The 14,583-nt window shown below is 36.1% G+C and overlaps 1 long non-coding RNA gene across 1 annotated transcript in view; it reads right to left on the bottom strand.

Moving 5' to 3' along the window:
- The window catches only part of LOC108527176 (uncharacterized), a 96,077-nt gene extending 94,012 nt beyond the window's left edge, over positions 1 to 2,065 (bottom strand). Inside the window, exon 1 of the long non-coding RNA XR_001884726.1 lies at positions 1,919 to 2,065. This is a non-coding gene — a long non-coding RNA (uncharacterized LOC108527176). The remainder of the gene's footprint in view (positions 1 to 1,918) is intronic.
- Between the last annotated feature and the right edge of the window lie 12,518 nt (positions 2,066 to 14,583).

Genomic DNA, 14,583 nt, shown 5'->3' with positions numbered 1-14,583 from the left:
CCATAGAACTTAAAGTACAATAATAATAAAAAAAAATATATGCGTTAACCAACTGTTAATGTTTTCAGTAAGGCCTCTGGCCAATAGTAAGCTATTAGTAGTTAAGTATTAAGTAGTTAAGAGCAGTCAAAATTTATGCCGGGATTTTCAACTACACAGGGGTCAGTTGACCCTAACCCTTACATTTTTCAAGATTCAGCTCTACATGGTAAGAGGCTCAAAAGAAATATGGAAATACTACATGGAATCTGAAAGGATTTTGAATTTCTTCCTGGAATAAGGAACAAATGATGTTGTTCACCATATTTCAAGCCAGAGAAACTTTTCACAGAATAAAGGTAGTGTGTTAGTCCATTTGCATTACCATAAAGAAACACCTGAAACCAGGTAATTTATAAAGAAAATAGAGAGCTGTTTCTGGCTCATAATTCCACAGGCTGTAGAGAAATTCTGGTGCCAGCATCTGCTTCTGCTGAGGCCTCAGAGAGCTTGCAATCATGGCAGGAGCTAAAGGGAGAGCCAGCATATCCCACAGTGAGAGAGGAAGCGAGACAGAGAGGAGGGGGTTCCAGGCTCCTTTAAACAACCAGCTTTCATGTGAACTCAGAGCAAGAACTCACTTTTTACCTCGAGTTGGGCACCAGGCTATTCAACAGGGATCTGCCCCCATGACCCAGCCACCTCCCACCAGGCCCCACTTCCCACACTGATGATTACATCTCAACATGAGCTTTGGAGGGGACAAACATTCAAACCATATCAGGCAGTCATTATGTATTCTAGTCCATGTCTGAGCCAAACCACCAGACGATGCAATAATATTCTTGCTAAAATCTAAGTAGCTAAGGACAGGTGTCCTCCTTAGCACCATAGAAGTCAAAAGCCTGAGGCTTAGAAATAACTAAAACAAGTGTCTTCTGAGTTATCTATAAGATATGGCACCAACAGGGAATTTCTGCATCAGCCAGCTATGTAAAGAGGGGACAGGCACTACACTGACTTCTCTAATCAACCTAATTTTAAAAATAATTCAACATAGAACAGGATTGAATGATGAACAATCTAACTTACCCTGTTGGTTTTATTCTTATTTAATTGTTCTTTTTTATATTTTATTTTTAAATAATTCTTTATTATTCTATTTAATAAATGCTTACATAACATTTCCTTTGCAAGGCATGCTTTTAAGCATTTTACAAATCTTAGTTCATCTCCTCATCATCATAACTTCATGAAATAGTTACCACTTCAGATGAGCATATTGGCAGTGGTGTGCCTACAGTTTCTAAAAGAGTTCCTAAAATTAGTGAAATAAAGATACTCAAGCAAACGCAAGACTTCTTTTAAGATGACATTTTAAAACACAAGCTAACAGTATTCTTATTAACATCAAACAGGCCCAAGAAGCTAGATGTAAGAGTACAAAATTCCTCCCTCCCTCCAAAAAAGCACCTATAAAGCTAAATCCAGCTTATGTTAAGGGTAGATATTTCAACTACAATATAGGCAAGGTAAATTCAAATGCCAACTGCCTTTAATATTCACTCCCCGGTTCTGGCTTTCTTGCTCTCACTCTCTGCCTGTCTTTATTTTCTTCCTTCCATGTCTCACTTCTCTCTGCCTCCCTCAAAGAAGTAATTATTGGAGGCCTCTTCTTCCTCTGATAAACTGCAGGGGCTAAGAAAGAGACTGGTGAGAAGAGAGCTCCATATGAAAGAACTGACTTCAAAGGCACAGCACATCAAAGTGACTTGCCAGGCAGCCTGAGATCTTGCTGAGCTGAGCTGGCCTGGCCTGCTTCTCCCCTCACGGTCTGGCTCAAACCACCACTCAGGGACTACTCAGGGATGGAAGAGATTTCAGAGCTCAAGCTGGCTGCATCCATCTGCACCAGCTGGGGAAAGTGCTAGATACATACCAGGTGTTACATCTTTTGTTTTGATTAGATAAATGCTCTCAATAGATAGCGCTGAATAATATTATCACCTAATTCTCCTGGGGTTTCTTTCTCCTTCTTGAAGTATTTGACAGTAGTTTTCCAATTAGGTAGCAAAAATGAAATGAGGATTTGTGCCAGTGTAGCCTAGTGTGTTGAGTGAATAAGACCTAAGGATGAATCATCATCTGTGATGTCATCAAAAGGGTATTATTGGAGCTGCAGCAACACATGCTACAAGAAAGGAAACAAATGACCTTCAAAGAATCTATCATGCTACAAAACCAAATGACCCTCAAAATTGGGCAGTGTTGACAATACAACAGATATCCAGATGGAAACTGAGAGGTTCTGATTGTCACACTGATTCGTTGAAACAGATGGGTTTGTGTTATCGTATAAATGAACATTTGAATGCCTTGCTTTGTCGCTTTTCATCTATGTCCTAGCTGTACAGTAACTACAATCTTCCTCCTTTGAGTGTTATTTGAGTGTCTCTTCCTCCTTAATATCAGGGACAGTTTCACATATGTCCCTTTGCATTTTCTCCATTTCCCAGCACAAAGCCTGCCCAGAAGAGGAACCAGTCACTATTGCCTGAATGAGTGATGATGAATACCATAGAGAAAGTATACATGAAGTCCTGTTTGGGTAACTTTTCATGGCTTGAAGTTGATATGGAAGACACCAGAAACAAACTTAAAAAGTCCACTGTATCAGGCTCTAGACAATTTTCACTCTCACTTTGCATCTTCCTAAAAAATTGAATCATAGGTGGTTAATAACAATGAAAATTTATACTACTTTCTACTCAGTCTACCAACTATATGATGCCACAGTACAATCAGAGTCATAGAAAAGAACCTGGGCACAAAATATCTTTTCCATCTCTTTAAAGACTGAAACATATGATTGACCCATGGCCAATGTCATGTTTAAGAAACTCAGAAAAATTCAACATTAGACTTATAGTGCTGTCATCATTCTTTCACCTGCTGCTAAAACCCATATTTTCCTAAACCTCCTACGGTTTTGGACTTGCAGGGCTATCTACAATAGAGATTTACTTTCTAACTTGTTCAGAAACTGTAATAAACCTTTGCTATTGTCACCTGCAAAGCCCAGCAGTTAGTGCAGGCTGTTTCTTCTCCATTGCCTCCTGCAGGAAGTGCCTGTGCTTCAGGGTTGGTGCAGGATGCAGGATGGGTAGAACTTGTGTGTGTTCTACACGGTCAGCCACTTCAATCAATGGCAGGTTATAGACAGCATTTCTCCCCTGGGAGGAGAATGTTACCTTTAGTGAAACTATTCACCTGGTTGGAGTTAATCAACTTACTCAGAGCACCGGGCTTGAACCTAAAGAAAATCATGCTGTGATCAGTAGAAAAAAAAAGGTTTTTATGTCTCATTCACCACCAAAGTACAGTAGAAAATTATGGATCCCCAAATTCTTGCCTTTTACTTACAATATTTGAATCTGTGTGTGTGTGCACACGCACACACCTCGGTGTGTTTTTTTGTCATTCTGCTGTCACTGCCTCCTCCATGATTTTCTCATTGCTAGTCTACCACAGGAAAAGTTCCAAGACAGTAGAAGTTTTAGAGAGTAAAACATTAAAACACTTCCCTTTCCACTGTATTTAAAGAGGAGCAAGACTAAGTGAATTAATATATTTACAAAATGTCTGCTATGTCCTTAGATACATATTAATAGTCATTTGACTCTGATAGCTGGAAACACTGATCCACATCCTTTCCTGCCTGTTGGAATCACCCGGGGAGGTTTATAATATATAGATGATTGAGTCTCAACTCCAGTGTTTCTGATTTAATTGGTCTAGATCACCACAGGCTTGCAGTTTGGCCATAAGCCTTTAAATGAAAGGCTCTTGGGTCTTTAGCCCAGAACTTCTCTTCCCTCTTCCTCTGCCTTTTAGGAAAAATATAGAAACAGAAACCCACAGAAGTTAAGCATGTATCGTCTGCTACTAATGAATCAAGTGCAAAAATTAGAAAAACACATAGTTTCTGAAAACATGCTGAATAAAGAGAGATAAATGGGATATCCTCGCAGAAGAAACTCAAAAAATTTACCATTTGATTTTTTCTTCTTCTTCTTTTTTTTTTTTTAAGATGGAGCCTCGCTCTCTCGCCCAGGCTGAAAGGCTGGAGTGCAGTGGTACAATCTCTGCTCACTACAACCTCTGCCTCTGGGCTTCAAGTGATTCTCAGCCTCTCAAGTAGCTGGGACCACAGGCATGCCCCACTAACCTGACTAATTATTGTGTTTTTAGTAGAGACAGGGTTACAACATGTTGACCAGGCTGCTCTCGAATTCCTGACCTCAAGTGATCTGCCCACCTTGGCCTCCCAAAGTGCTGGTATTACAGATGTGAGCCACTGCGCCTGACCCCATTTGGTTTCTAGAGTTAAAATAGACACTTGCTAGTTTATCCTGTGGATATTTCCAGTGCCTGTCCACTTAGTCACAAACTGAGGATTCCTTTGAACTTTAAACCACACCCAACTCTTCTGAGCAGGCCTGAATTTTGAACAGATTAAACAGACTTTTACCTACGTAGGATGATTTGAAGGAGATGCAGCAAAACAAGCCTTTTTTGCAAATATCTCCTTTACCTGAATTTAAACATAAACAATTTATATTTCATGTTGTGTATGTACTTTTGGAATCAAAGAATCTGTGTACTAAAATGGAAGTATTTCTGGTGGAGGAGAGAATAAAGGAAGCTCACTTAAGTCCGAGTTGGTAAATAATTTCCAGTTTACTTGGTGATTCCAATTGATTGGTAATGATGGTTAAGGGTACTGCATTGATAGATAATATATCATGACCAAGTTAGATGAATTTCAAGAAGGAAAAGTTGGTTTACATTGGCAAAAAGTCTATACGTATGATCTACCAGATTAAAGAAACAAGTTATTATGTCACAATGTGTAGAAACTATTTGGTAAACTTAACACCCGTGTGTGTGTGTGTGTGTGTGTGTGTGTGTGTGTGTGTGTTTAAACTCAGAATAAAAATCAAAGAAAGCTTTCTTAATCTGACAAAATTTGTCTACCAAAAATTTACAGTAAATATAAATTTTAATGGTAAAGTAAGTTAAAATCAGGAACAAGAAAAGAATGTCTATTATCATCACTTCTGTTTAACATAATAGTGTAATGACAAAGGGGCAAAAAATGCAAAGGACTGCAAAGGAAGCAACAAAACCCCTTTTATTCATATATAATATGATTTCCACATTGAAGACCCAAAATAATCTGCCAAAAATTAGAGCTAGTTAGTGTCTAGTAAAGTGCTTGAATGTGAGATTAATACATAGAAATTAATTAGTTATATATCAATGACAAACAAATATTATGCAAAAAGATACTATTTTAAAAGCTACTTTTAAAAAACCCTTTAAGGTACCAAGCTACCATGAAATAAATCAAACAAAATAAGCACAAGACATTTATGGAGAAACTTTTAACATTATGAGAGATATTTAAAATCTCTAAATAAATGGGAATATTATTTTCATGGAAAGTATCAGAACTCAATATCAAAAAGATGTCAATCTCCATAAATTGTTTACAGATTAAAAATCTGATAGGCTTTTCAAGAAACATGGTAGCCAATTCTAAAACTTATATGGAAAATGAATATCACAAACTAGGGGAGAAACTTCTGATGAAGAGTACAGTGTAGAGATTCGCCCAACATAATCTCAAGGCTTACTGAACTAACATAATTAGAGCTATACAATATTAACCCAGAGCAGAGAGATCAGTCAGTGCAACAGAACAAAACAGACCCAATCATATGAGAGATATGGCAAAAGGATATATATTCAATGAAAGAGCTGATACAATCAACAATCCTTATAAAAAATTAAGTTGTACACTTTCTTACACTATGGGCAAAATCAATTCCCAATGGAATAAATATATAAACGTAAAAGGTAAAACTTCAAAACTTTTAGAAAACCAAATAGAATATCCTTATGATCTCAAAATAGAAAAGGATCTTTTAATACAAAAAAAATGCTAATCAAACTAGTCATATCATCTGACATGGCAAAAGCATTTCACATAATCCAACACCATTCATGTTAGAAACTGTCAGCAAGTGAGGAAAAGAGAGACAGGTGCTAACTTCACCTTGATAAAAAGCATCTACATCTGCAGCTAACATCATGTTTAATAGTGAAAGACTGAATGCTTTCCCTACGACATTGAAAAAAATGTAAAAATGTCCAATATCTGCTCTCACAATTCTTAGAAACTACAGCACTCGAAATCCTAGACCCTGCAATAAGGCAAAAAAATAAAGGCATACGAATTGGAAAGGAAAAAAAAAAAGACTGTCTGTATTTGTAGATGACATAATTATCGACATAGAGTATCCCAAGAAATCTACAAAAATGATCCTAGAATGAACAAATGAGTTCAGCAAGGTCAAAGGATTCAGATCAATACAGAAAAATCAGTCACACCTCTACATACTAACAATAAATATGCAGCAACCAAAATCAGAATCACCATTCCATTTATAATTGTTCCAAAGAAAATGAAATGCTTAGATGTATTTGAAATACAACATGTACAGGATCTATGTACTAAAAATTACAAAATACTGAGGAAATCAGTCTATGCTCTAAATAAATGGAGACATACTATGTTCATGGATTGGAAGCCTCAACATAGTAAAGATGCAGGTTTAATGCAATGCCTATCAAAATCCTATTGAGGTTTAAAGTGGAAGAAATCACTTTAACCAATATTGATGTTTATTCTATAGCTACAATAATCAAGAGCATGATATCAGTGGAGGGACAGACACATAGATCAATGGAAGAGTATAAAGAACCCCAAAATAAACTAACACAAATACACTCAGCTGATTCTTTAAAAAGGTACAGAAGCAATTCAGTGGAGGAAGGAGAGTCTTTTGTTAAATGGTGCTGAAGCAATTGGAAAAATACAGGCAAAATGTAAACCTCAACCTAAACTTCACAGCTTAAAAAACTTAACTCAAAATGCATCACACACTTAATTGTACAAAAATTTAGGATATACGGCTAGGCAAATATTTCTAAGACTTGACACCAAAAGCACAATCCATAAAAGGAAAAAATTAATAAATTGAACCTCATCAAAATTAAAAATACTGACCATACAATAAAAGATTGATAATTTCCACAACACAGAAATTAAGAATAATAATACATTTCAAAACATTGAAAAGAAAGTAAAAAGGCAAATCAACACTAGGAGAAGATATTTTAAACACATGTGACAGAGATTGATATCTAACATATCTTAAGAACTCATTCAAATTAATTTTTGTAAAGTCTAACAACCCAACAGAAAATAGCCAAAAACTAAGAAGAGGTCATTTTATGGAAGAGAAAACACTAACTGCTAATAAACTGAGAAAAAAACTATCTGATGTTCAACAAACATGACAAAAACAAACAATTGGAAAAGGATTCCCTATTCAATAAATGGTGCTGGAATAACTGGCTGGCCATATGCAGAAGAAACTAGATTCCTTCCTTACACCATATACAAAAATTAACTTAAGACAGACTAAAGGATTAAAGACTTAAATGCAAAACCCAAAACAATAAAAACCCTGGAGGACAACCTAGGCAATACCATTCAGAACATAGGCACGGTTAAAGATTTCATGATGAAGATGCCAAAAGCAACTGAACAAATGCAAACATTCACAAATGCAATCAAATTAAATTAAAAAGCTTCTGCACAGCAAAAGAAACTATCAACAGAGTAAGCAGCCAACCTACAGAATGAGAGAACATTTTTACAAGCTATGCACCCGACAAAGGTCTAATATCCAACATCTATAAGGAACCTTAAACAATTTACAATAAATAAAAAATATAAGTAAGTGGGCAAAGGACATGAACACACTTTTCAAAAGAATACATACATGTGGCCAACAATCATAAGAAAAAAGGTCAACATCATTGGTCATTAGAGAAATGCAAATCAAACCACAATGAGATACCATCAAATAACAGTCAGAATGGCTATTATTAAAAAGTTAAAAACTAACAGTTGCTGGCAAGGTTGTGGAGAAAAAAGAATGCTTATACATTAGTTCAGCCATTGTGGAATACAGTGTAATGATTCCCCAAAGACCTAAAGACAAAAATATCATTTGACCAAGCAATTGCATTACTAGATATATACACAAAGGAATATAAATCATTCTGCTATAAAGAAACATGCACACATATGTTTATTGCAGCACTGTTCACCATAGCAAAGACATGGAATCAACCTAAATGCCCATCAATGATAGACTGGATAAAGAAAATGTGGTATATATACACCATGGAATACTATGCAGCCATAAAGAATGAGATCATGTTCTTCACAGAAACATGGATGGAACAGGAGGCCATTATCCTTAGCAAACTAACACAGGAACAGAAAACCAAATACTGCATGTTCTCACTTATAAGTGGGAGCTAAATGATGAGAACACATGGACACATGGTGAGGAGGGTAACAATACACACTGGGGCCTTTCAGAGGGTGGAGGTGGGAGGAGGGAGAGGATCAGGAAAAATAACTTATGAGTACTAGGATTAATACCTGGGTGATGAAGTAATCTGTACAACAAACCCCCATGATACACACTTACCTATGTAACAAACTTGCACTTGTTCCCCTGAACTTAAAATAACAGTATTTTTAAACTGAGAAAGAAGTTCACCCTCATTAATAATTAGGAAAATGAACCTGACACCACAATAAGCCAATATTTAATGCTCATTCGATTGAGAAAATTTTTATAAGTACATTATTTCCAAGTCTTAGGGACAACATTAAGCAAAGGGTATTCAACATTGTGTATTACAGTTATAATTTTTTTAAAAAAATTAATCCATGTCCATCTAAAAAACAATGGACAAATAAAATTTGAAAAACGTATGTAGTAGATGATGTCGTGATAAAAATGAATATAACCATAAGCAATAACATGAAAGTAAGTATCTGAGAGACATTATGTTAAGTCAAAACATTAAACACAGAAGACTGAAGATGGCATGAAACAATTTTGAAAATGCTAAAAAACAAAGTTAAGCATTGTTTAGAGATATTTACATATGTAAATAAACTTTTTTACAAACAAGGAAACAACGAAGAGAAAGAATCTGGGAGGAACAGGCAAGAAGTTTTAAAAGCTCAGAGATGTGCGCTTGCTTCGGCAGCACGTATACTAAAATTGGAACAATACAGAGAAGATTAGCATGACCCACGCACAAGGATGACATGCAAATTTGTCAAGTGTTCCATATTTTTATGAGCTAAAGGAGAATGTTCTAACCCAATGCAAAGAAGCTAAGAACCTTGATAAAAGGTTAGAGGAACTGCTATGTAGAATAAGCAGTTTAGAGAGGAATATAAATGACCTGATGGAGCTGAAACACATAGCACTAGAACTTCGTGAAACGTACACAAGTATCGACAGCTGAATAGAACAAGTGGAAGAAAGGATAGCAGAGTCTGAAGACCACCTTACTGAAATAAGATGTGCAGACAAGAATGGAGAAAAAAAAAAAGAAAGAAAAGGCATGAACAAAGCCTACAAGAATATGCGACTTCATAAAAAGACCGATTGATGGGAGTACCAGAAGGAGAGGAGGAGAATGGAAACAAGCTGGAAAACACACTTCAGGATATTATTCAGGAGAACTTCCCCAACCTAAAGAGACAGGCCAACATGCAAATTCAGGAAATACAGACAATAACATTAAGATACTCCATGAGAAGATAAACCCAAGACACATAATCACCAGATTCTCCAGGGTCAAAATGAAGGAAAAATTGTTAAAGGTAGCCAGAGAGAAAGTCCAAGTCATCTATAAAAGGATGCCCATCAGACTAACAGTGGACCTCTCAGCAGAAACTCTACAAGCCAGAAGAGATTGGGGGCCAATATTCAACATCCTTAAAGAAAAGAATTTTCAACCCAGAATTTCATATCCAGCCGAACTAAGCTGCATAAGCAAAGGATAAATAAAATATTTTCCAGAGAAGCAAATGCTGAGGGATTTCTTTTCCACCAGGTCTGCCCTTCAAGAGCTCCTGAAAGAAGCACTAAATATGGAAAGGAAAAACCAGTACCAGCCACTGTAAAACAAACAAAATATAAAGACCAATGACACTATGAAGAAACTGCAACAACTAGTGAGCAAAATAACCAAATAGCTAACTATTCTGAATATATATGCATCCAATACAGGAGCACTCAGATTCATAAAACAAGTTCTTAGAGACCTACAAAGAGACTTAGACTCCCACCCAATAATAGTGGGAGACTTTAACACCCCACTGTCAATATTAGACAGATCAACAAGACAAAAAATTAACAAGGATATTCAGGACTTGAACTCAGCTCTGGATTAAGTGGACCTAGTAGGCATCTACAGAACTCTATACCCCAAATTAACAGAATATACATTATTCTCAGTGCCACATGGCACTTATTCTAAAATTGACCACATAATTGGAAGTAAAACACTTCTCAGCAAATGCAAAAGAACTGAAATCATAACTGTTTCTCAGACCACAGTGCAATGAAAATAGAACTCAGGATTAAGAAACTCACCTAAAACCACACAATTTCATAGAAATGAACAACCTGCTTCTGAATGACTCCTGAATAAATAATGAAATTAAGGCAGAAATCAAGAAGTTCTTTGAAACCAATTAGAACAAAGAGACAATGTACCAGAATCTCTGGGACACAGCTAAAGCATTACTAAGAGGGAAATTTATAGCACTAAACACCCACATCAGAAAGGTAGAAAGATCTCAAATCAACACCCTAACATCACAATTAAAAGAGCTAAAGAGGCAAGAGCAAAGTAATCCAAAAGCTAGCAGAAGACAAGAAATAACTAAGATCAGAAAATAACTGAACGAGATAGAGACATGAAAAACCCTTCAAAAAAATCAACAAATCCAGGAGCTGGCTTTTTGAAAAAATTAGCAAAATAGAAAGACTGCTAGCTAGACTAATAAAGAAGAAAAGGTAGAAGAATCAAATAGACACAATAAAAAATGATAAAGGCGATATCACCACTAACCCCACAGAAATACAAACTACCATCAGAGAATACTATAAACACCACTACACAAATAAACTAGAAAATCTAGAAGAAATGGATAAATTCCTGGACACATATACCCTCCCAAGACCAAACCAGAAAGAAGACGAACCCCTGAATTGACCAATAACAAGCTCTGAAATTGAGGCAGTAATTAATAGTCTACCAACCAGAAAAAAAAAAAAAAAAAAAAAAAAAAAAAAAAGCCCGGGAATAGACAGATTCACAGCTGAATTCTACCAGAAATACAAAGAGGAGCTGCTACCAGCTTCTGAGTAGCGTTATTTCTTCTGAGACTATTCCGAACAATTGAAAAAGAGACTCCTACCTAACTCATTTTATGAAGCCAGCATCATCCTCTTACCAAAACCTGGAAAAGACACCACAAAAAAAGAAAATTTAGGACCAATATTCCTGATGAACATCAATGCAAAAATCCTCAATATAATACTGGCAAACTGAATCCAGCAGCACATCAAAAAGTTTATCCACCATGATCAAATTGACTTCATCCCTCAGATGCAAGGCTGGTTCAACATACACAAATCAATAAATGTAATCCATCTCATAAACAGAACGGAAGAAAAAAACTACATGATTATCTCAATAGATACAGAAAAGGCCTTCGATAAAATTCAACATCGCTTCATGTTAAAAACTCTCAATAAACTAGGTATTGATGGAACATACCTCAAAATAATAAGGGCTATTTATAACAAACCCACAGCCAATATCATATTGAATGGGAAAAAACTGGAATCATTCCCTTTGAAAACAGGTACAAGAAAAGGATGTCCTTTCTCACCACTCCTATTCAACATTAGAATTGGAAGTTCTGGCCAGGACAATCAGGCAAGAGAAAAAAATAAAGTGTTTTCAAATTGGAAGAAAGGAAGTCAAGTTGTCTCTGTTTGCAGACAACCTGACTGTATACTTAGAAAACCCCATCATCTCAGCCCAAAAACTTCTTGGACTGATAAGCTACTTAAGCAAAGTTTCAGGATACAAAATCAATGTGTGAAAATCACAAGCATTCCTTTACACCAACAATAGGCAAGCAGAAAGCCAATTCATGAATGAGCTCCCATTCACAATTGCTACAAAGAGGATAAAATATCTAGGAATACAGCTAACAAAGGATGCGAAGGACTTCTTCAAGGAGAACACAAACCACTGCTCAAGGAAATAAAAGAGGACACAAACAAATGGAAATCATGGATAGGAAGAATCAATATCATGAAAATGGCCATACTGCCCAAAGTAATTTATAGTTTCAATGCTATTCCCATCAACCATTGACATTCTTCACAGAATTAGAAAAAAAAAAACTATTTTAAATTTCATATAGAATCAAAGAAGACCCCACATAGCCAAGACAATCCTAAGCAAAAAGAACAAAACTGGAGGCATCGAGCTACCTGACTTCAAACTATATTACAAGTCTACAGTAACCCAAATAGCACGATACTAGTACCAAAACAGACATATGGACAAATGGAGCAGAACAGAGACCTCAGAAATAACACTAAACCTCTACAACCATCTGATCTTCGACAAACCTGACAAAAACAAGCAACAGAGAAAGGATCTCCTATGCGGTAAATTGTGCTGGGAAAACTGGCTAACCATATGCATAAAACTGAATCTGAACCCCTTCTTTACACCTTACACAAAAATTAACTCAAGATGGATTAAAGACTTAAATGTAAAATCCAAAACCATAAAAAACCTAGAAGAAAACGTAGGCAATACCATTCAGGACATAGGCATGGGCAAAGACTTCATGACTAAAACACCAAAAGCAATTGCAACAAAAACAATTGCAACAAAAGCCAACATTAACCAATGGGATCTAATTAAACTAAAGAGCTTCTGCACAGCAAAAGAAACTATCATCAGAGTGAACAGGCAATGTACAGAATGGGAGAAGTTTTGCAATCTACCCATCTGACAAAGGTCAAATGTCCAGAATCTACGAGGAACTTAAAGAAATTTACAAGAAAAAAAAAAAACCCATCCAAAGTGGGTGAAGGATATGAACAGACACTTCTCAAAAGAAGACATTTATGCCAACAAACATGAAGAAAACATCAACATTACCGATTATCAGAGAAATGCAAGTCAATACCACAAAGAGATACCATCTCACACCAGACAGAATGGCGATTATTAAAAAATCAGGAAACAAAAGATGGAAAAATAGGAATGCTTTTACACTGTTGGTGGGAATGTGAATTAGTTCAACCATTCTGGAAGACAGTATGGCAATTCCTCAAGGATCTAGAACCAGAAATACCATTTGAAGCAGCAATTCCATTACTGGGTATATACACAGAGGAATATAAATCACTCTACTATAAAAACACATGCACATATATATTTATTGCAGCACTGTTTACAATAGCATAGACATGGAACCAACCCAAATGCCCAATCGGTGATAGACTGAATAAAGAAAATGCAGCACATATATACCATGGATAACTATGCAGCCATAAAAAGGAATGAGACCATGTCATTTGCAGGGACATGGATGAAGCTGGAAGCCATGATTCTCAGCAAACTAACACAGGAACAGAAAACCAAACACTGCATGTTCTCACTCATAAGTGGGAGTTGAACACTGAGCACACAGGGACCCAGAGAGAGGAACAACACACACCAGGGGTTGAAGACAGAACTTAGAGGATGGGTCAATAGGTGCAACACACCACCATGGCACACGTATACCTATGTAACAAGTCTGCATGCTCTGCACATGTATCCCTTTATTTTTTTTAGAAGAAATAAAGAAACAAAATCTTTAAAATGCAAAAAAGAAAAGTTCAGAGATGTCTTAGCCAGGGATGGATTCACAAATGTTTTTGTTATCTTGCTTCATAACCATGTATGATGCATATGACTTTCCTACACGAGTCAAATATTACAAAATCAAATTTTAAAAAATTAAAAGCTTAGAAAAAAGTGAGAATAAGGTAAATAACAAAATGCAGCCTTGTAATCTCAGTTGTCCACTAATATCTTAGTAAAATAGTCTTTAATGCCAGTACATGTTTGAGTGGAAAGAACACTAATTTTACAGTTTAATAATATCTGGATATGAATGTTGTCCCTGGTTAAGCCCAGGTGTGCACTCAGTGATCTGGGGCATGTTATACACATTCTATTTCTTCTCTGTAAGTAGGGAATGATTGCACCTACCTTGCAAGCACATTGTAAGCTTGAATTAGGAGCTATATATAAGAATAGCTAGCACAGAACTGCTCAGGAAGGATGCAATGGCTTCAGTGCGTGTTATCTATAATTTTATTGATAATCTTTCACAAACTGACTAATACTTTTTAGAACCAAGCAGTCACCAGTCTCCTGCTTGTGAGGAGCATCTTATTTTCACCACCAGGAAGATATGAAAAGGCAAAGGAAGGTGGAAACCATCATTCAGCATCTTTCATTTGCTAGGCACTGTTTAGTATTAAATATTTTAGATACTAAAAT

The sequence above is a fragment of the Rhinopithecus bieti genome, unplaced genomic scaffold, assembly GCF_001698545.2.
Source record: "Rhinopithecus bieti isolate Rb0 unplaced genomic scaffold, ASM169854v2 scaffold_3912, whole genome shotgun sequence".
Lineage (NCBI taxonomy): Eukaryota > Metazoa > Chordata > Mammalia > Primates > Cercopithecidae > Rhinopithecus > Rhinopithecus bieti.
This window is presented reverse-complemented; position numbering and strand designations above follow the sequence as displayed.